The sequence below is a fragment of the Theropithecus gelada genome, chromosome 5 (genome assembly GCF_003255815.1).
Source record: "Theropithecus gelada isolate Dixy chromosome 5, Tgel_1.0, whole genome shotgun sequence".
In the NCBI taxonomy this organism is placed as follows: domain Eukaryota; kingdom Metazoa; phylum Chordata; class Mammalia; order Primates; family Cercopithecidae; genus Theropithecus; species Theropithecus gelada.
This window is the reverse complement of record NC_037672.1, coordinates 126,952,898-126,976,599: the sequence shown is the minus strand read 5'-3', so window position 1 is coordinate 126,976,599 and position 23,702 is coordinate 126,952,898. Positions and strand designations below refer to the sequence as shown.

The following is a 23,702-nucleotide window of genomic DNA, read 5'->3' as shown; positions in this document are numbered from 1 at the left end:
TGAAAGGATTAGGTGACCACCACAGGAGGATGTCACTGCCCTGTGGAGGCACATATTCAAATGAAGGGTGCAAAAGGCAGAGGACAAATAGATCTCCTTGACCTAGAGCAAAACAGCACAGGGTGATATGTCCTTGAGCACATGGGAGACCACCTGCTTTACAGTCTCAGAATTAACAGAGTTTTTAGGTAAAGGGCAGGTGCTGCTACCGAGTAAGTAGAATCTCAGAACTTGTGAAATTCATGAATTGATATTAATGTGGTGAAGCCTTGAAAAGATGTGGTACACTATATTTATCCTTGAATAAATTTAATTCATTTCAGCAAATATTTATCAAGCATTTACTATGTGTGAAGTGTTATTTATGAATAAGAATGAAAGTAGCAGGCCTAAAGCAGTATAAATTATTAGTTTAAGCTTTTTAAAATAAATTTCAGATGACTTGAGATTGGAAAGCATATTCATTTCTTATTTCTTCATTCTTGGTTTCAGTCTTGATTGACAGAGCCCTGGATTAGAGGCACATGAGAGACTCATGTTGTGGTGATGTTCAGTCTTAATTGGTTATCCAAACACTAGTCACCTATTGGTTCCTCCTGTACAACCTCAATTTTCTTGACTGGAAAATGAAACAATTATCCTAAACTACCCTTCAATTATTATTTTCTCTTGATTTAAAATTTCATAGTCGAACTCTAGGATCTCAATTCCTTAGCTTTATGCTTGTATTTCAAATACCATTGGAATTTTAAAATGTCATAAGGCCAGTGTAAAGAATGCAAAATGGTAGTTTTGAAAAGTAGGCAGACTGAGATTTATCAGTGATAGTAATCCAAATGTTAATGCATTTATAAAAATTGTCACGTTGGATTATCATAATTCTACTAAGGATTAATGGAGAGAAGGGTCTCAAATAAATTAGCAAGTATATCGCTTGCACCTTTGCATTGTGTTACATGTACCTAAGGATCAAGGTGATAGCCAAGAAATGTACTCAGTGAAGACTTAAGTTTGAGTTTTCACTATAAAATGAAACAGCCATTAAAGCAGGTCTCAAATTTGATTTTCTTGATTTTGTTAAAGACTTTTTGTTTTCCAGACAGCACAGCAGACATTGGAATGGAAACAAAACAAAACAAAACAAAAAAACAAACAAAAAACAACAAAAAAACTTAAACAACAACAACAAAAAAAACCAAACAAACAAACAAAAAAACCTAAAACTTAAAAACACTCCTTTAGCATACCTTGAATGTGACTAAGGCAAAGTAGGACTTATCAGCAATGTATAGGTAGCCTGAAACTAATGCCACCAGAAGGTGTTTAACCATATGAAAGCTCTAGTTGGTCCAGCTGGTCGGAGCACCTTGGGTTATTGTTAACCTCATTTAACAAAGTCTCCCCCAACAACCACTGTTGGCTAGTTGATTTTTTTGTTTGTTTGTTTGTTTGTTTTTAAAGCTCTATATTATGGTCAGAATAAAAGCATCATTACTTACATGAACTAAACCTGTGACATTTTTACTTGATCTACCCAGGTCCTGAATCAGAATTATTGTTTTTGTATTACTACCAAGAGATACTACTGAAAACAGAAATTCCCCCCATAATCCCATTATTACTAAAACTGTCAGCTGTTGTAAATATAATGAAAATAATTAAATAATATTCAAAGTAAAACATCATCTATTCTAAGCTTAACATATTGAACAGAATACGTCAGAATAAAAGAATCACTGTTATATAATCAGCTTTTCCTTCTGGAAACAATGTGGCCTTTTAAAAGTAAGCCATCTCTAATCTACATATAGGCAATGATTTAAAATTTTAAGTTTTACTTAGACAAAGATGTTAATTGTACCTGATTTTAATTATATTGGGAGTCGCTTAGACATGTATTCTCTGTGAAGAGAATAAATCAATAATTTGGGAAATATTTTCCTTTCCGTAGTTTCTATCATATAAGTGGAGGATCCCAGTAAGTTTGGAGGGCCAAAAGTATCTTCTCATGTTCCCTGTAATTCAATCTTATTTTCTTTCTCATCATTTGTTCGGTTTCTGGAGGGTTGTTTTTTTTTTTTCTTTTAGCCTTGTTGATTGACAATATATTTCCTTTTAATTTCTTGATACTTCTGTGACATTGCAGGAAAAAGGTTGTGTGTGTGTGTATGTGTGTGTGTCTGTTTCCCAGTAATAATATTCATAATATTTGGCATAAGTGTCCTAAAGGACACATACTTTATAGCAAGCCAAAGTCGTTTTTATTTTTACAGAAAACGTTCAAACAAAACTGGACAAAATTCACAATCTCACAGGTTCCTTGTCAGTTGAAGGACCAATATGTTTCCCTGAGGCATTTTTACTCCATTATTTCAGGTTAGGGCTAAATTCCAATGGCATATTTCATACTGTGTGAAAGATACTAGTCTCATAACATCTATATGATTTTGATTAACATTGTTAAGAAAAAATGACTAAGGACTTTTACAGAGTAAATATTTAATAACCTTTTAAAGAGATGACTAAAGGTGCCATGCTATAAATACAGAAAGAGCCACTCTAAATATTACATTTTATTTACTTACAATGCACAGACTAGAAGAACCAATACCAAAAATGTGTAGGTTTGCCAAAAGTATTTCACTTCTTCATTTCTTATGGATGTTTTTGGATAAAGTACTAAGAGAATAAAAACACATCTCAAGCCAGTCTCCATTTAAGGATAAAACTATTTCAAAAAAGGTGGTTGGAAACAAGACATAAAATCTCTAAAAGCATTTATCAACATTGAGGCTAGAAAATATAGAGAAGGGGATTTTTATAGTTGGTAGTTGGTACCCTCATGAGTCCTACCCCCACTACCCGTAAGAATGAGGGATGAGGGTTGCTTCATTATTTGCCCTTTGGAGAACTTAAAATGTGTTCCTTGCAGTTTGGAGATGCAGTAGCCTGGCTTCTGACTTTTGCCTGAAAAGCTGATATGGCAAAGGTGATTTCTCGCTTTGAAGCTGCACAAAGAATGTTGCAGTTGTGGGGCAGCAGAGTCCACAAGGGCAAAGAGTATATAAATGTTTTCCATGCACCAGACTGTAGAGCCAGGGTCATCTTACATCCTGTTTGAGATGGCTTCCTTGAAAGGGAAACAAAAACAAAAACCTGAAGAAAAAATAAAGAAGTCGAGGAATGTACAAGATGAGAAAAACAGTGACTGTCCTGAAGAGATATTCGTTTGCTCTGTCCAGGGAACTGCAGCAGAGAAAACCTCAGGGATATGGTGAGAAAGAACTGTTCCTCCTGGGTCATCACACTAGCATCGATGAATTCAGACTTTTTGCGCCCTCCCCTTATCCATTCTTTTGCCCCATACTTCACATTTAGAGGAGGTCAGAAAATACTCATGAGGGGATATCTAAAAAAGTAGAGGGGATAAATGAAGGAGGAAAATATAAACTGGAGATCACATTTGAAATTTTTATTCTACATAGGACTGGACGTTTTAAATTGTGAATTGTGACTCAAATTCAAAGTACTAGAGGACTTTTACCATCTTAAGAATGATGATAAAAGTCATGGAATCTGTGTGAGTTTTCATCCAAAAACAAGGGACTAAAGTAACTCCACATAGTGTACTTTAAGTACAAAAGGAAATAGAAATAAAATTGCTTGTGATTGCCCCTACAAGTACAACCAGTTCAATTACATTGAGAATTCAAGGGCTGATGCACTTATTAGTAACAAATAAGTCAAAATTAAAAACAGAATTGGTAGTGACTTATCAGGTAATAAAGAACTAAATAGGAAGTTTTATCTACAATTACTTGAAGGGTTTTTTTTTTTCCCCCTTTCTCCAATTCATTTTTCTTTCTCTTAGTTTATTTCTGTCTTAGAAGAGGAATATTCTGCTTTATGTCAATCAGGAATACATTTCAGAAAATCAGATGTTCTGTGCCAAAATGTTAACTGGGTACCTATTCCCTAATATGGAAAAATAACTATGATACATTACATGTCAATTCCAAATTCCAAAAGTTGATTTATCATACAATTGATGAAACTTAACCTTCAAAGTCCTTCACTTGCATGAACCCCTTCCAAGATCCTGGGAAGAAACTAGCAATGCATATTTGTAATGTTCATAGATGTAAGATAATTTTATATTATTTTAGTTAAAGGAGATCCCCCAAATATTACAAGTTGCAGCTCCTACAAAACCTAGACCCATTCTAACAGAACTATCAACTTATTTCTAAATGTAAATAAAATATGGAAAACCCCTATATAGAAGGATGCTTAGATGTGAATTGATAAAACATTGTTTCGTAATTGTCAAATAATTCATATTATTAGTGCAACAGTTGTTTTTGTGTACAGAAATATCTATTCTACTATTTTTATTCTACTATTTTTTTCATTTACTTGTTTTCTTATTCATAGTTTCCTTAATACTTTCTTTAAAAAAAAAAAAAAAACTTTTACTTCATGTTCGGTGGTACATATGCAGCTTTGCCTTATAGGTAAACTGTATGTCTCAGGGGTGTGGTGTACAGATTATTTCATCACCCAGGTAATACGCATAGAGCTCAATAGGTAGTTTTTTGATATTCTCCCTCCTCCCATCTTTCACCCTCAAGTAGACCCTAGTGTCTGTTTTTCCCTTCTTTGTGTCCCTGCGTTATTGTTTATGTACCACTCATAAGTGAGAAGATGTGGTATTTGTTTTTCTTTTCCTGAATTAGTTTGCTTAGGATGACGGCATCCAGCTCCATCCATGTTCCTGGAAAAGACATAATCTTACTCTTTTTATGGTCGCATACTATTCCATGGTGTATATGTGCCACATTTTCCTTATCCAATCTCCTGCTGACGGGCATTTAGGTTGATTGCATGTGTGAATAGTGCTGCGATGAACATATGTGTGCATGTGTCTTTATGATAGAATGATTTATATTTATATTTATACTCAATAATGAAATTGCTGGGTCAAATAGTAATTCTGCTTTAAGTGCTTTGCAGAATCTTCACACTACTTTCTACGATGGCTGAACTAATTACATTCCCACCAGCAGTGTATAAGCATTCCCTTTCCTTTGCAACCTCGCCAGCATCTGCTCTTTGACAAAGTCAGCAAAAACACACAATGTAGAAAGGACTCCCTATTCGACAAATGGTCCTGGGATAACTGGCAAGCCATATACAGACGATTGAAATTGAACCCCTACATTTAACCATATACAAAAATCAACACAACATGCATTAATTATCTGAATATAAAACATGAAACTATTAAAACCCTAGAAGATAACCCAGAAAATACCATTCTACACATAAGACCTGGCTAAGATTTCATGACAACAATGCCAAAGGCAATTGCAACAAAAAAGAAAATGGACAATTGGTACCTAATAAACTATGAAGATTCTGCACAGCCAAAGAAACTACCAGCAAAGTAAACAGCCTACAGAATGGGAGAAAATATTCGCAAACTATTCATCCAACAAAGGTCTAATATCCAGAGTCTATAAGGAACTTAAACAAATTTACAAGCACAAAACAACCCCATTAAAAAGTGGGCAAAGGACATGAACAGACATTTTTCAAAAGAAGACACACATGTGGCCAGCAAGCAAGAAAAAATGCTCACATTACCAATCATTAGAGAAATAGAAATCAAAACCACAATGAGGTACCATCTCATGCAGTCAGAATGGCTATTATTATTATTATTTTCTGAGATGGAGTCTTGCTCTATTGCCCAGGCTGGAGTGCAGTGGCTTGATCTCGGCTCACTGCAACCTCCGCCTCCCAGGTTCAAGAGATTCTCCTGTCTCAGCCTCCCAAGCAGGTGGGATTAAAAGCACACACCACCCATTGCCCAGCTTATTTTTGTACTTTTAGTAGAGATGGGGTTTTGCCATGTTGCCCAGGATGGTCTTGAACTCCTGACCTCAAGTGAGCCACCTGCGTCGGCTTCCCAAAGTGCTGGGATTATAGTCGGGAGCCACCACGCCTGGCCAGCTATTATTAAAAAGTCAAAATAATACTTTCGTGATTTGAGGGGGGTGTTTATTGTATAATACGTGGTTAAACTTTGAAAGTCATTTTGGAAACACCTCAGGACAAGTGTGCCAGGCATGGAATAGCTCACAGTGAGTATGATACTGCGATGGCTCTTAGAGCCAGAAATATCCCCAGTACATGTCTCCTTTGTTGATGCATGTTGCTTTTTTCAAAATATCTACATGTGATTGTCATGTCTTACTAATTATAATTAAAATGTAACTTGTGTACTTACTGTACACTGTTTTCTCAGAAATGATTGTATTTTGACCTGGCACAGTGACTAATGCCTGTAATCCCAATACTTTGGGAGGCCCAAGCAGGAGGGTTGTCTGAAGCTAGGACTTCAAGACCAGCATGAACAACAATGTGAGACCCCATCTCTACTAAAAATATTTAAAATTAGCTGGGTATGGTGGTGCAGGCCCATAGTCCCAACTACTCAGGAGGCTGAGGCAGGAGGATCGCTTGAGCCCAAGAGTTCAAGGCTGCAGTGAGCTATGATCACACTACTGCACTCCAGCCTGGGTGACCCTGCCTTAAAAAAAAAAAAAAAAAAAAATTGTATTTTGTTTTCCAAACGCAAATATAAAATTTCCAATGTAAACATCAGCTGTAAGTTTAAGAACCAAAAAGCACTCTATTGGGAACAGTGTAACAGAGATATAGATGTTGGGAGAATTTACCTTACTTTTCAAAATTGCCTTTGCAGTTGAACCTCTATGGCATCACTAAATAACAATAGTGACAACAATAAAAATAACAACAGTAATAGCCAATGTTTATTATTTCTTAAGGCTTACCTAAACCTTCTCAAGCATGATTTCATTGAATCTTTTAAGCAATCCAATAAAATAAGTATCATTATATCCATTTTAGAGATGAAAGAACTAAGAGGTTCAGTAATTTATTCAAGGTGACACAGCTCATATGTGACACAGCCAGAAGTCCACTGCACTTAGTTCAATTTTTCAACAACTATTTAGAGAGCATCTCCTCAACACAAGACATGAAAGTTTGTTTTGCTTAAATTTTATATCACACAACATTCACTACAGAGATTTACTTCTACTTCTCTGTATTACAAAATTTGCACATAAGTTTCGTGTCAGAAATTTTTTCTTTGTAAATAATAGGCTGATGGCATCCACCCTGTATTTCCGATGGTAGCAAAAACCACCACAAACCTTCTGGAGAACAGTATGAGAATATCTGGTGAAATTAAGCATGTGAACACCACATGATACAATACTCACGCTCTTGGCTATACATAATGGGAACTATGTATCACTCAGAATAAATGAACTAGTTATACACACAACTATATGAATACATCAAAACTTCGTGTTGAGTAAAGCAATGAAGAAAGAAAAGATTACAGCACAATATCACATATATAATTACACATAAAACTGGAAGAAAATAGTAACTTCAGAAACACTGGACATTTTTCAAGAATATGCACAAATTCAAAGAACTTAAACTGATCTCATTATATGGTTACAAAAGAAGGGATGGGAAATAGGTACTGGGATATAATAAGGAAGAAATTCTACATGATGTGGTGATGACAATGTTTCACGAGTTAAGAAATATTAATAATTCAGATGATTGACCTGAGTTCCTGGGAATTTTGATTCAATGTTATGATCCAGAAAGTCTGTGCCTGAGATCAAACACCACTCAAGAGTTGGAATACAAAGCAAAATAAATTCAGCATTGCATCCTCAGAGCAATCAATCACCAAAGACAGTCCCCTCCAGTCAGTAGTCATCACTGAACTCACTTTATCAGGTTATTTATTCAAGTAAGAACATTTAATTAAATTCTCACTAGAATAGCTAGAAGTCATAAAAAACAAACGTATACTCATAACAAACCAGTGTACTGAAGTATAGCTTGCCTATCCTGATAATTTAGTTAAAATAGAATTTCTCACTGTGGCTTGTTATAAAGCAGGATTTCTCAAGAGGTCTCCTGAAGTATTAATATCTAATAAACAATGTGTGATTCTCTTCCTCAATATTTCTCTCTTTCTGTCTCTTTGTTTCTGTCTCTCTCTATATATACCAATTTTAATTAAAATATGAATATTATTTAAAAATAATTATTTGATTCTCTTCCATTAATAATTAATGATAGAGAATGTTTACAACTGCCACATGCCAGATGTTGCTGTGTGCCCTATTAAGGAGTTTAAGTGAGATGTTTAGTTCTCAATTTACTCAGGTTGATACTATTTTCATCACCAGATATCACACACCAGCACAGACGTCCCTGGTAGGTGATACATGGCATATTTAAAAAATTTACATTGTAGAAGCTGATAATATAGTTACATGAACCAAGTGCTGAAATCATCTCATATTGATGATTCAAAACATTTTTTTCAGTATATGGCTTCTTTGTTAATTTTTCTTCTCTTGTATTGACCAGGTCTGTCTCCTTTATATACCTGTATTGCCCAGTACAATACCACCAACATCGTATCCACCTCTACACTGCATTGTATTTTTCTGTTTATGCCTGTCTTTACCATTAGACTGTGAGGTTCTCCGAGATGGAAACTATCTCTTGAATATCTTAATCATGAAGAAAAATAATGTAGTAAGCACCTGTCTACTATATTTGTTAAAAGTAGGAAGGGGGATACAATTGATATCTTCAAGATACATTCTCATCTAGAATGTATCTGAATAAGTAGCTAGTGCATCATCTAGGTGAAATAAACCTTAACTTTATCTTCATTCACCTGAGGATATGTGAATGCACAAAACCTCATATATTTATAGAAGTCTATTAGAAAAACACACATTTCAGTAGCAGCATTTTGGTTCAAATTGGTTTCTTTATGCAATTATCAGGGGCCAGCAGTCTCATCATAGCTGAGTATTAGTGCTTGGTGAGCTCGCATGCTCTCACTCTTGGAAAGGGAATACTTTTCAGGTATGAAAACCCTATTTCCAAAAGCCCAAGTGGATTGGTTGTGTGAAAGAGATAACCCTGCAGCTGCTTAGTCGGTGGTAATGCAGCCATCATTCCTCTCAAAATGCAAGGTATAATAAAAAGCTGCAAATGTACAGTGTAATATTCAGCCAAGGCTTCATGAAACACAATTCCTACTGCATTAATATCCAAACCCAGTTTTCTTCTGGGAACTTGGTGCTATGAAGAGTGCCAATTCATTTCCTATTAAGAAAGGCATCATGGATACAGCCAGACAATAGCTTGTTTCAGTCTCCTTCAGGACTAGCAATTACCTGTATCCTTGAAAAATAGAAGGAACGGCATGTGGAGGGTCAGCAAGAGCGGACAGCTGGTCAATCCTCTGGGCTGGAACTACATAAAGGCTCAGCACTGCTGTTTAAATGTGGAGTGTCATTAAATTGGCATTTAATTGAACACTATAAACAATGTCACTAGTACAACCATGTTGTTAACGATTAACCCTAAAGTAATAAGATGCTGTCTTCTGTCTTCCGGTGACTTCTTAAATGTCACTTATCCAAGGGCTGTCCAGGGGGAACTAAAGAAGATACCAATGCTACAAAGGAAAAACATCTACCTGTATAAAATTACAACCTTACTTCTTGCTTGTCTCACTTGTAACTGCATTTGTACAGAGTCTACATAAATTCACTTTTGACAACTTGCTAAATCAGTAATTAAAATACAAACAAAATTCAAAGATATTTGAAATTCTACAATTATTTGCTTTGAATTTGATTTCTCTTTGATACAAATACATTGATAATTTGAGATACCCGTTAAATTTTAAAGTAACCTTGAATGGCAGCTACAGACTTTGGCCTATTTCTGCCTGCAATGCCTACTCCCTAATCACTCACAATCCTTTCTATAGCTGCTAACCCTGAGGTTACATATGTGTTTCCCAAAATATACACATATTTGCATCAACAATTTTGCTTTATATTTGTTTGTCCATTTGTTAAATAGGGGGTTTTTATGTGAAATGTTTGATGACCCCAATTTTGACTAGAAAACAAAACAGTATCCAGAGAAAAGGTTTCGATCCATCTGGATGTGGGTGTGTGAGCAAGAGGAAAGTGTGATGAGTCAGAAGGTTAAAGCCAAGGATAAGGGGAGTTAAAAGCAAGAGAAAGATGGCTTAAAGACAGGTTGAATATCTCTGGAGAGTTGGTTCAGGAAAATTTCTGAGTGAGTGAGAAACACACTGTAGACATTTAAGATAGGCAGAATGTCTCCAAAGAGCTGGATCAGGAAAATTTCTGATTGAGGGAGACACAGTAATCAGCTTAATATATCAGACACCCTTCTGGTTATTTCAGGAAAAGACTAAATTTTCTGTCTAGAAAACCATCTAAAATTGATGTTGCCATGTCCCCTTTATGCAAGAGGACTGAGAAAGATTGCTATGGAGTGGTGTCAAATCACTTTCAACTTATCGAGTAAATACTGATTGCTTACTTTGTGCCAAGTATTGGACTAAACACTAGAGGTACAATTATGGACATTGTCCTTAAGGAACTTATGCTTTGTTGAAAGAAGCAGGAGATGGCAAGACCTTTTGAACATTTTTAAATAACAAAGAAATAAGTACAGCGTGCTTGGGGGCACAAGGGAAGAATGCCTGTGTTAGTCTAAAGAGAATAATTCTTCTTATAGGAGTGACATCCAAAGGGAGACTGGAAGGAGCAATCAGGAATCTTCCAGCTGTCAGTGAATGGGGCAGAGATGAGGGGCAGAAGAGTTTTCTAATTAAAGCCCTAGAGACAAAGACACTAGTGCTAAAACACAGAAGACCAGAGAGTGAGAACAAGAGTCAGTGAGTGAGCAAGAGAGAAAGAGATCAAGAAAGGTTCTGGACATTTCTACTAAGCAAAATAAGGTAGAATGAAAATACGTTAAACAGAGATGCTACATTTGTGCACTAGAAAAGTGCCATCAGCTACAGTGGGGGGAAAACTCGAAGTGTGGATAAGACAGATAGCAAGGAGACCAGTTAGGAAAGTAGTTATTGCAACATTCTAGACAAGGGATGATTGTGTCCTGAGCAAAAGTGGTGGTAATAGGAACAAGGAGAAATAGAAGCATTTGAGACATACTTAGGAGGCAGGAGTGGTAGACCAAGACTGTATTTAGTGCCAAAATATGACTAAGTTGTTAGAGATGCAAATAAACTAAATCTGGGAATATCCCATACTGTGTAATTATTTTTGTATAGTCATTTTATACTGCTTTGCCCAGTTTCTTCCAATAATATATTTGAAGAGGTTTTCAATTATAAGAAACAGTAAAAGAGAATATTGCTGGAATTATAAAAGTGTAGGGATCCAGTGTAAGAGAACATGATTCCTTTTTCAGGCTTGATGTTGGCAGAATTTACAAGCAATGAAATAAGAAGCCTTATATATAGTTGATCTTGACAATTTGTCCTGTGCTTAAAATATTTTGATTGGAATCGTTGCATACAATTCTTACCTATTTCAAATCAGAAACAATCACAGTCTTATTAGATGTACATCACAGCCTACAACTAAATCCAAAGAAGATTTCTGACAAATCACTTGAAGTACAAGGTCTGAAACATCCTTCTGGCAGAAGAGTGTGTTCCATATAGTGGTTGAATTATTGCTCTGTCCCCTGCCAACTCAGCTAATGGACATATTAACTAACTTTTCTGCTGTCCTGGAAGTGAAATCCTGGCTTCCTAGTGTGACGTGTAAACCACAAATTACTCTTCCTCTCAAAAACCATTCCTCTTTAAGATTCAAACCAGTTCTAATATCCTCTACAGATATCTTAGTTGGGAAAACTCAGACTTTACTCTTGATAGCCTCACATTTCTCAAGATTCACTTATCTCACTCTAACTAAATGTGAACCCAATCTCTTCTTGGACCACAAAAAGAAATCTCACTCTGAAAAACAGTCATTTTGGTTTCTCTTCTTTATGCATCTTGGATGATTGTTCTCTTGAGCCACACTCCCTCAATATCCTCAACCTCTTCCTCCTTTGTGATCTTCTCATAGTTTGTGGGTTTCTGAGGGCTGGTGGGAAAAAAAAAATCAATGGGAAATCTCTGACCAAACCTTTGCCACTCACTGAACAGCCCTCAATCCATTGAACAGCCCTCAATCTCTTTCACAGCCCTCAATCCATTGAACCGTCTGCTATGCCAGAGTCATAGAGAATACTCAACATATTAGGGCTCTGAAATTTGAAAAGTTATTTTTGAACAACTGAGCTTTTATGAATGTTTTATTGCTCTTTGGATAGTTAGATCTATGCAGTCATCTTGAAAAGAGAGAAATTTCCAAAGGTTCCAAAAAAGGAGACGAAGAGGGGATTGGCAACTTATATAAAAGTTAGTTTCCAACTTCTCATTCCCTGATAAAGGTATTTGCTGAACCCAAAGATAGTATCCAAGCAGAAGACTCAGTAGTAACAACCAAACTTAAAGTTAAACCTGTGTTTGGCAGAGAAGCATCATTTATAAATTATAAACAAAGACTTAATTCTATGTTTACATAAATAATGGCAAGCTGAAAACGAACAGAACTGCGTTGCCATAACACAAAAATTCCAGCCCACTTGCTTTATTTGGCATCATTTTTTGTTCTGTACTTGCTGGCTACTGGGTTGTAATTAATATTTAAAGATCATTTAGGTACTTTAAAATAAATAATTATAAAGTTTTTTGTGTTCTACAATATTATAAGAAACAATTACTCCACTAAGTTTTATGACAATGAATTCCATGACTTAACCAAGTAGTGAGTTCCTTTTAAAAAATACCTCTTCTAAAAGAAAACAAAGCAATGCCTCTTTCCATGAGATACATGAACACATAAACACATCTTCTCATTTAAAGATAATTAACACTGCCTTTTTTTTTCTCTGTCTTTTTGTCTTATAATTCACAGACACTCTTGTCAGAGTATGCCCTAGTAATGGCTGACTGTTCTTTTTGATATAATCACTCTTTTCTTCTATGGACAGGCCAATATCTTTTGTGATTAGCAAGGGATAGCCCTGTCTATCTCGATTAGTCATGGATGCTTAGCAGTTCACTACATGCATCACCACTAATTGCAGAAAAAGTATTCATCTGGCCTCCTTTCCTTTTTGTGTTTTCTTTTATCCCAAACAAAATAGGCAAGTAACCCTATCCCTATGAGATGAACTGGCATTTGAAAATACACTATGTTTCCTCATAACTATTATCTGAAAAAAGTATTACTTTGAATTATCTTGACTGTTTTTAATGAAAATCAGGTCACAAATTTAGTAGCTCATGTAGTCCCTAAATTTAAGCTGCTACTGTTCTTTCAAGGTAGTGGCTATAGGCTTGAGTTAAGGAATAATACCATGTCATGGATGAGGGTGGATGCTTAAATAAGTGTTTCATTATTTTTATTCTGAATCTGTATCCAAAGTCTTATTTGGCAGTTAAACATTTACAATGAAAGTAGGAACGGATGGGCGGAGCAAGATGGCCGAATAGGAGCAGCTCCAGTCTTCAACTCCCAGCGCCAGCGACACAGAAGACCGGTGATTTCGGCATTTTCAACTGAGGTACTGGGTTCATCTCACTGGGGAGTGCCGGACGATCGGTACTGGTCAGCTGCTGCAGCCCGACCAGCGAGAGCTGAAGCAGGGCGAGGCATTGCCTCACCTGAGAAGCGCAAGGGGGAAGGGAATCCCTTTTCCTAGCCAGGGGAACTGAGACACACAACACCTGGAGAATCGGGTAACTCCCACCCCAATACTGCGCTTTGAGCAATCAGGCACACCAGGAGATCATATCCCACACCTGGCCGGGAGGGTCCCACACCCACGGAGCCTCCCTCATTGCTATTACAGCAGTCTGTGATCTACCAGCAAGGCAGCAGCGAGGCTGGGGGAGGGGCGCCCGCCATTGCTGAGGCTTAAGTAGGTAAACAAAGCTGCTGGGAAGCTTGAACTGGGTGGAGCTCACAGCAGCTCAAGGAAACCTGCCTGTCTCTGTAGACTCCACCTCTGGGGGCAGGGCACAGAAAACAATAACAAAGCAGCAGACACCTCTGCAGACGCAAACGACTCTGTCTGACAGCTTTGAAGAGAGCAGTGGATCTCCCAACACGGAGGTTGAGATCTGAGAAGGGACAGACTCCCTGCTCAAGCGGGTCCCTGACCCCTGAGTAGCCTAACTGGGAGACATCCCCCACTAGGGGCAGTCTGACACCCCACACCTCACAGGGTGGAGTACACCCCTGAGAGGAAGCTTCCAAAGCAAGAATCAGACAGGTACACTTGCTGTTCAGAAATATTCTATCTTCTGCAGCCTCTGCTGCTGTTACCCAGGCAAACAGGGTCTGGAGTGGACCTCAAGCAATCTCCAACAGACCTACAGCTGAGGGTCCTGACTGTTAGAAGGAAAACTATCAAACAGGAAGGACACCTACACCAAAACCCCATCAGTACATCACCATCATCAAAGACCAGAGGCAGATAAAACCACAAAGATGGGGAAAAAGCAGGGCAGAAAAGCTGGAAATTCAAAAAACAAGAGCGCATCTCCCCCGGCAAAGGAGCGCAGCTCATCGCCAGCAACGGATCAAAGCTGGACGGAGAATGACTTTGACGAGATGAGAGAAGAAGGCTTCAGTCCATCAAATTTCTCAGAGCTAAAGGAGGAATTACGTACCCAGCGCAAAGAAACTAAAAATCTTGAAAAAAAAGTGGAAGAATTGACGGCTAGACTAATTAATGCAGAGAAGGTCATAAACGAAATGAAAGAGATGAAAACCATGACACGAGAAATACGTGACAAATGCACAAGCTTCAGTAACCGACTCGATCAACTGGAAGAAAGAGTATCAGCAATTGAGGATCAAATGAATGAAATGAAGCGAGAAGAGAAACCAAAAGAAAAAAGAAGAAAAAGAAATGAACAAAGCCTGCAAGAAGTATGGGATTATGTAAAAAGACCAAATCTACGTCTGATTGGGGTGCCTGAAAGTGAGGGGGAAAATGGAACCAAGTTGGAAAACACTCTTCAGGATATCATCCAGGAGAACTTCCCCAACCTAGTAGAGCAGGCCAACATTCAAATCCAGGAAATACAGAGAACGCCACAAAGATACTCCTCGAGAAGAGCAACTCCAAGACACATAATTGCCAGATTCACCAAAGTTGAAATGAAGGAAAAAATCTTAAGGGCAGCCAGAGAGAAAGGTCGGGTTACCCACAAAGGGAAGCCCATCAGACTCACAGCAGATCTCTCGGCAGAAACTCTCCAAGCCAGAAGAGAGTGGGGGCCAATATTCAACATTCTTAAAGAAAAGAATTTTAAACCCAGAATTTCATATCCAGCCAAACTAAGTTTCATAAGTGAAGGAGAAATAAAATCCTTTACAGATAAGCAAATGCTTAGAGATTTTGTCACCACTAGGCCTGCCTTACAAGAGACCCTGAAGGAAGCACTCAACATGGAAAGGAACAACCGGTACCAGCCATCTCAAAAACATGCCAAAATGTAAAGACCATCGAGGCTAGGAAGAAACTGCATCAACTAATGAGCAAAATAACCAGTTAATATCATAATGGCAGGATCAAGTTCACACATAACAATCTTAACCTTAAATGTAAATGGACTAAATGCTCCAATTAAGAGACACAGACTGGCAAACTGGATAAAGAGTCAAGACCCATCAGTCTGCTGTATTCAGGAGACCCATCTCACACGCAGAGACATACATAGGCTCAAAATAAAGGGATGGAGGAAGATTTACCAAGCAAATGGAGAACAAAAAAAAGTGGGGGTTGCAATACTAGTCTCTGATAAAACAGACTTTAAACCATCAAAGATCAAAAGAGACAAAGAAGGCCATTACATAATGGTAAAGGGATCAATTCAACAGGAAGACCTAACTATCCTAAATATATATGCACCCAATACAGGAGCACCCAGATTCATAAAGCAAGTCCTTAGAGACTTACAAAGAGACTTAGACTCCCATACAATAATAATGGGAGACTTCAACACTCCATTGTCAACATTAGACAGATCAACGAGACAGAAAGTTAACAAGGACATCCAGGAATTGAACTCATCTCTGCAGCAAGCAGACCTAATAGACATCTATAGAACTCTCCACCCCAAATCAACAGAATATACATTCTTCTCAGCACCACATCGTACTTATTCCAAAATTGACCACGTAATTGGAAGTAAAGCACTCCTCAGCAAATGTACAAGAACAGAAATTATAACAAACTGTCTCTCAGACCACAGTGCAATCAAACTAGAACTCAGGACTAAGAAACTCAATCAAAACCGCTCAACTACATGGAAACTGAACAACCTGCTCCTGAATGACTACTGGGTACATAACGAAATGAAGGCAGAAATAAAGATGTTCTTTGAAACCAATGAGAACAAAGATACAACATACCAGAATCTCTGGGACACATTTAAAGCAGTGTGTAGAGGGAAATTTATAGCACTAAATGCCCACAAGAGAAAGCAGGAAAGATCTAAAATTGACACTCTAACATCGCAATTAAAAGAACTAGAGAAGCAAGAGCAAACACATTCGAAAGCTAGCAGAAGGCTAGAAATAACTAAGATCAGAGCAGAACTGAAGGAGATAGAGACACAAAAAACCCTCCAAAAAATCAATGAATCCAGGAGTTGGTTTTTTGAAAAGATCAACAAAATTGACAGACCACTAGCAAGACTAATAAAGAAGAAAAGAGAGAAGAATCAAATCGACGCAATTAAAAATGAAAAAGGGGATATCACCACCGACCCCACAGAAATACAAACTACCATCAGAGAATACTATAAACACCTCTACGCAAATAAACTGGAAAATCTAGAAGAAATGGATAATTTCCTGGACACTTACACTCTTCCAAGACTAAACCAGGAAGAAGTTGAATCCCTGAATAGACCAATAGCAGGCTCTGAAATTGAGGCAACAATTAATAGCCTACCAACCAAAAAAAGTCCAGGACCAGATGGATTCACAGCTGAATTCTACCAGAGGTACAAGGAGGAGTTGGTACCATTCCTTCTGAAACTATTCCAATCAATAGAAAAAGAGGGAATCCTCCCTAACTCATTTTATGAGGCCAACATCATCCTGATACCAAAGCCTGGCAGAGATACAACAAAAAAAGAGAATTTTAGACCAATATCCCTGATGAACATCGATGCAAAAATCCTCAATAAAATACTGGCAAACCGGATTCAGCAACACATCAAAAAGCTTATCCACCATGATCAAGTGGGCTTCATCCCTGGGATGCAAGGCTGGTTCAACATTCGCAAATCAATAAACATAATCCAGCATATAAACAGAACCAAAGACAAGAACCACATGATTATTTCAATAGATGCAGAAAAGGCTTTTGACAAAATTCAACAGCCCTTCATGCTAAAAACGCTCAATAAATTCGGTATTGATGGAACGTACCTCAAAATAATAAGAGCTATTTATGACAAACCCACAGCCAATATCATACTGAATGGGCAAAAACTGGAAAAATTCCCTTTGAAAACTGGCACAAGACAGGGATGCCCTCTCTCACCACTCCTATTCAACATAGTGTTGGAAGTTCTGGCTAGGGCAATCAGGCAAGAGAAAGAAATCAAGGGTATTCAGTTAGGAAAAGAAGAAGTCAAATTGTCCCTCTTTGCAGATGACATGATTGTATATTTAGAAAACCCCATTGTCTCAGCCCAAAATCTCCTTAAGCTGATAAGCAACTTCAGCAAAGTCTCAGGATACAAAATTAATGTGCAAAAATCACAAGCATTCTTATACACTAGTAACAGACAAACAGAGAGCCAAATCATGAATGAACTTCCATTCACAATTGCTTCAAAGAGAATCAAATACCTAGGAATCCAACTTACAAGGGATGTAAAGGACCTCTTCAAGGAGAACTACAAACCACTGCTCAGTGAAATAAAAGAGGACACAAACAAATGGAAGAACATACCATGCTCATGTATAGGAAGAATCAATATCGTGAAAATGGCCATACTGCCCAAGGTAATTTATAGATTCAATGCCATCCCCATCAAGCTACCAATGAGTTTCTTCACAGAATTGGAAAAAACTGCTTTAAAGTTCATATGGAACCAAAAAAGAGCCCGCATCTCCAAGACAATCCTAAGTCAAAAGAACAAAGCTGGAGGCATCACGCTACCTGACTTCAAACTATACTACAAGGCTACAGTAACCAAAACAGCATGGTACTGGTACCAAAACAGAGATATAGACCAATGGAACAGAACAGAGTCCTCAGAAATAATACCACACATCTACAGCCATCTGATCTTTGACAAACCTGAGAAAAACAAGAAATGGGGAAAGGATTCCCTATTTAATAAATGGTGCTGGGAAAATTGGCTAGCCATAAGTAGAAAGCTGAAACTGGATCCTTTCCTTACTCCTTATACGAAAATTAATTCAAGATGGATTAGAGACTTAAATGTTAGACCTAATACCATAAAAATCCTAGAGGAAAATCTAGGTAGTACCATTCAGGACATAGGCATGGGCAAAGACTTCATGTCTAAAACACCAAAAGCAACGGCAGCAAAAGCCAAAATTGACAAATGGGATCTCATTAAACTAAAGAGCTTCTGCACAGCAAAAGAAACTACCATCAGAGTGAACAGGCAACCTACAGAATGGGAGAAAATTTTTGCAATCTACTCATCTGACAAAGGACTAATATCCAGAACCTACAAAGAACTCCAACAAATTTACAAGAAAAAAACAAACAACCCCATCAAAAAGTGGGCAAAGGATATGAATAGACATTTCTCAAAAGAAGACATTCATACAGCCAACAAACACATGAAAAAATGCTCATCATCACTGGCCATCAGAGAAATGCAAATCAAAACCACAATGAGATACCATCTCACACCAGTTAGAATGGCGATCATTAAAAAGTCAGGAAACAACAGGTGCTGGAGAGGATGTGGAGAAATAGGAACACTTTTACACTGTTGGTGGGATTGTAAACTAGTTCAACCATTATGGAGAACAGTATGGCGATTCCTCAAGGATCTAGAACTAGATGTACCATATGACCCAGCCATCCCATTACTGGGTATATACCCAAAGGATTATAAATTATGCTGCTATAAAGACACATGCACACGTATGTTTATTGCAGCAGTATTCACAATAGCAAAGACTTGGAATCAACCCAAATGTCCATCAGTGACAGATTGGATTAAGAAAATGTGGCATATATACACCATGGAATACTATGCAGCCATAAAAAAGGATGAGTTTGTGTCCTTTGTAGGGACATGGATGCAGCTGGAATCCATCATTCTTAGCAAACTATCACAAGAACAGAAAACCAAACACCGCATGTTCTCACTCATAGGTGGGAACTGAACAATGAGATCACTTGGACTCGGGAAGGGGAAAATCACACACCGGGGCCTATCATAGGGAGGGTGGCGGGGGGAGGGATTGCATTGGGAGTTATACCTGATGTAAATGACGAGTTGATGGGTGCAGCACACCAACAAGGCACAAGTATACATATGTAACAAACCTCCACGTTATGCACATGTACCCTACAACTTACAGTATAATAATAATAAATAAATTAAAAAAAAAAAAAAAAAAAAAGAAAGTAGGAACTAGAGTGCAAATTAACGGAATACATTTAACAATAATAACACACATTAAATCAAGTAATTATTGTAACTCATAGAGATACTACCCCATAAAGCTCAATAAAGCATTTATTTTCAGGTTCTTTTATCATATTTTTGCCCAACAGTATACTTTCTAGTATAATAATAACAGTTATGAAACTTTAAATATTAGTAATTCAGGAACTAACACAATTTATAAAATATAGGTGGTGTTCTTTGAAGATTTGCTCTATCAATATTATCAATCTTATCTCAATTTCTAACTTCATTTTCTAGTATTTGAACAAATAGATTGTGAATAATAACTCTGGAACATTAATTAAATGTTGGAAGTTCAGAATGAAATGTTTTATTGCTACATCTGAAAAAAAGAAAATAACAAAAGGATAAGATCAGAACTGTGAGCCTCACAAAGGTCAACCTCACCTTGTGGTTAATAAAATAATTAGCACAGGTCAATGCAGGATAGCAAGTTATTGTAAGAACTAAGAACATTTCATATAGCTGTAAGTCAGCCCCAAGTCAGGAAGGGTGACCTTTGAAATAACTGACAATGGATAATTAAAAATGCCAGAGATGGGGGTCAGGGTTGGGGTAGTTGGGAAAAGTACAGCATTAAGCACAGGGAACCAGTACTTACTGTCTGGGCACTTTCCTTAGACTCAAAACCACAGTGTAATTTAACTATTATTAGTCCTATGTGATGCATAAGCCTCAGCATAATCACCTATGGTCACAACTAAACAGTAGAGAAATTAGGCTTCTGCTCACTTCTTTGTGAGTCCAAAGTCCTTGTTCTTTTTACTACACTGGGATGTCTCCCAGCTCAGGATGGGTGCTAGGCAGGAGACAAACTATGGTTAAGGAGAAAACAGATAAAGTCAAGTAAAAAATGAAGTCAAAAATAGGACTCAAGCTGTGGAAATTGATTCTAAAAATGGAAACCAAGCAACGGGGAAAAAAGAATTTGGAAAACCAAGATTTGGAAATTATTTTTCCAGAATTTAACTTTAACTAAGTTCTCTTACAAAATCAGGTAATCAGAAAAAAATTAAAATGAGAAACAAAAGTATATTCCCAGATATACTGTTTAAACAAGTTGCAAGGATAAAAGTTGGTTTGAATCCCTCAAAACAAATTGTAATAGTCAACAAAAAGAGCAATGTAGTCCTCTGTGGAAAAACAGAGTTAATTTTAAACACATGTAGATGTGATAGAAATAAAATTGAGACATGTTTTTAATGTGCTACATTGAAAAATATCTGGTGGAAATTTCAGTAAGAGAATAAATACAAATGTGGTGTCGCCAGGGCAATTGTCACCACCTGGTTTGCAGTCTCTGTCTTCTTTAGTCACATGAAAAATCCTATTAATTCATTTTTCTGTTAAAGGGAAGAAGGAAGAGCTTCAAAATTAAAACCTTGCTTAAACTACTAAAATCAAATTATGATCTCTCTCATGTTTAAAACCCTAAAACAAATGGACACTTGAAAGAAAACTGACCACCACATTTAACTTTAAAGGGAAAGTCTAAATATATATATATATATAACCAACAATCACATAAATAACTTCCTACAAGTTTAAGGACCTATCATCTCCGACAAGACATAAACTAATTATATTTAACCAGACTATATTATAGGATTATATGATGTAAAATCATGCTTTATAAAGTAAAGAAGAAGTGGCATGGGAAGACCCTATGGGCATAAGATGTAACTGCCCAAGGGTGACAAGGATAGAAAATAAAGGGGAAAAATGACAATATCCACTAAAATTAGTTTAGCTCCTTTCTCATTCCATTGTAGAAACTTGAATTGCTTATTGGTATGTGCACATTGATGAAAACAAAAATAGATTAAGCAGCCTGGAATAATGCCAATCACGTATCCTCATGAAGTAGCAGTTCTAGGATTTCATAGCACACAGATGACTCGCTGGAGACTGCAGAGGTAGCTCTTTCACGGAGACGGAAAGAATGAGTATATCCAGTATGGTTCTGCCACATCAGCAAAACTCTGAGCTTGAATCATGAAGCTGCATATGCATACTGAGAGAAAAGTTAAATACTGGCTAATAAAGTGGTTTTGAATCCAGACAATTAAGAATTGAAATTCCAATTCTGCTATCTTTAAATAAATTTTACTGAGATGACTTTTGTGCAATCATCTGCACCCATTTAAAGTGTACAACTCAATACATTTTGGTAGATACACCTGTGAAACCACATGCACAATCAAGATACAGAACTATTTCATCATTTCCAAAGACAGATCATGCCTTTTCATGGTCCATTCTTCCTTCTGTCCATATCCAAAGTCAACAACAGATCAACTTTTTGTCATTCTAAATATCCTTGTATTCCCTGTGCTTGTGTATATATGGAAGCATATGGTATATACTCCTTTGTGTTTGCTTCTCTCACTCAGCATAGTGAATTTTAGATTTATCTCTGTTGTTGCCATTGTCAGTATCTTGACCCTGTTTATTGCAGAGTGGTATTTCAGTGTCTACTTATGCCACATGTTTTTCACCTGTTGATGGACAATCAAGTTATTTATATTTTTGGCTATTATTAGTAAAACTACTGTCATCATCTGTATATGAGTCTTTTTGTAGATACATGCCCATTTGTCTCAGATAAAGATCTAAGAATCCGATAGCCAGTTTTTCTAGTAAATATATATTTCACTATTTAAAGAAATGCCAGTTTTCTAGTTTTTTCCACCAGCAACAGTGTATGAGCATTCTGATTGCTTTACATCTTCACAGGACTTGGATTTTTTTCAATCTTTTTAAGTATGACTATTCTAATGGGTGTATAGTGGTTTCTTCTTGTAAGTTTAATTTGCACTTTTTCTGATGAATAAAGATGTTGAGCTTCTTTCATGTGCTTGTTGAGTATTAGTATATATCTTCTCTTTTGAAGTGTCCACTCAAAACTTCAAGTCATTCTATGGACTTGTCTTCCTGTTGTTGAGACAGAAATACAATAAATACAATTTGACCCAACAATTCCATTACTGGGTGTATATCCACAGGAATATAAATCATTCTACCATAAAGACACATGCACACATATGTTCACTGCAGAGCTGTTCACAATAGCAAAGACATAGAATCAACCTAAAAGTCCATCAATGATAAACTGGATAAAGAAAATGTGGAATATATACATCATGGAATACTATGCAGCCATAAAAAAGAATGAAATCATGTCCTTTGCAGGAAGCTGGATGGAGCTGAAGACCATTATTCTTAGCAAACTAACACAGGAACAGAAAACCAAATACTACATGTTCTCACTATAAATGGGAGCTAAATGATAAAAGCACATGGAAACAAAGAGAGGAACAACAAACACTGGGGCATTTCAGAGGATGAAGGCTGGGAGAGGGGAGAGGATCAGGAAGAACAACTAGAGGGTACTAGGCTTAATAACTGCGTGATGAAATAATCTATACAACAAACCCTGATGACACATGTTTACCTATGTAACAAACCTGCACTTGTACTCCTGAACCTTAAAGTTCTTCTTAAAAAGAATTATTTTAAGTATTCTAGAAAGAAATCCTTTGTCAACTGTATGTTTTAAGATTATTTTCTTTCAGTGTATGACTTTCCTTTTAGTTTTCACTATATTATTATTCAAAGAAAAAAGATGTAAATTTTGATGAAGTCCAATGTGTCTGCTGCCTTTCATTGTCCATGTTTTCTGCTCCCTATTAAATAAATCATTGCCTACTTCAAGGACAAAGATTTTCTTCCACATTTTATTCTGGAATTTTTATAGTTTAGCTTTTATGTTTAGGTCTGTGTTTCATTTATTTCTTTGTGTGTGATGTGAGGTGAGCATTAACATTTATCTACTGCTTCCCCTAATCTCTTCCCACTAGGCCCAGTTGTTTTAGCACTATTGCCTGGGAAGACTTTTATTTAACCATTGACTTTTCTTGATACCTTTGTCAAAAATCAA

At 36.9% G+C, this 23,702-nt stretch overlaps 1 pseudogene; it reads right to left on the bottom strand.

Annotated features, from left to right (window-relative positions):
• LOC112624366 overlaps nucleotides 1–9,093 on the bottom strand; it is a 44,483-nt pseudogene extending 35,390 nt beyond the window's left edge.
• Between the last annotated feature and the right edge of the window lie 14,609 nt (nucleotides 9,094–23,702).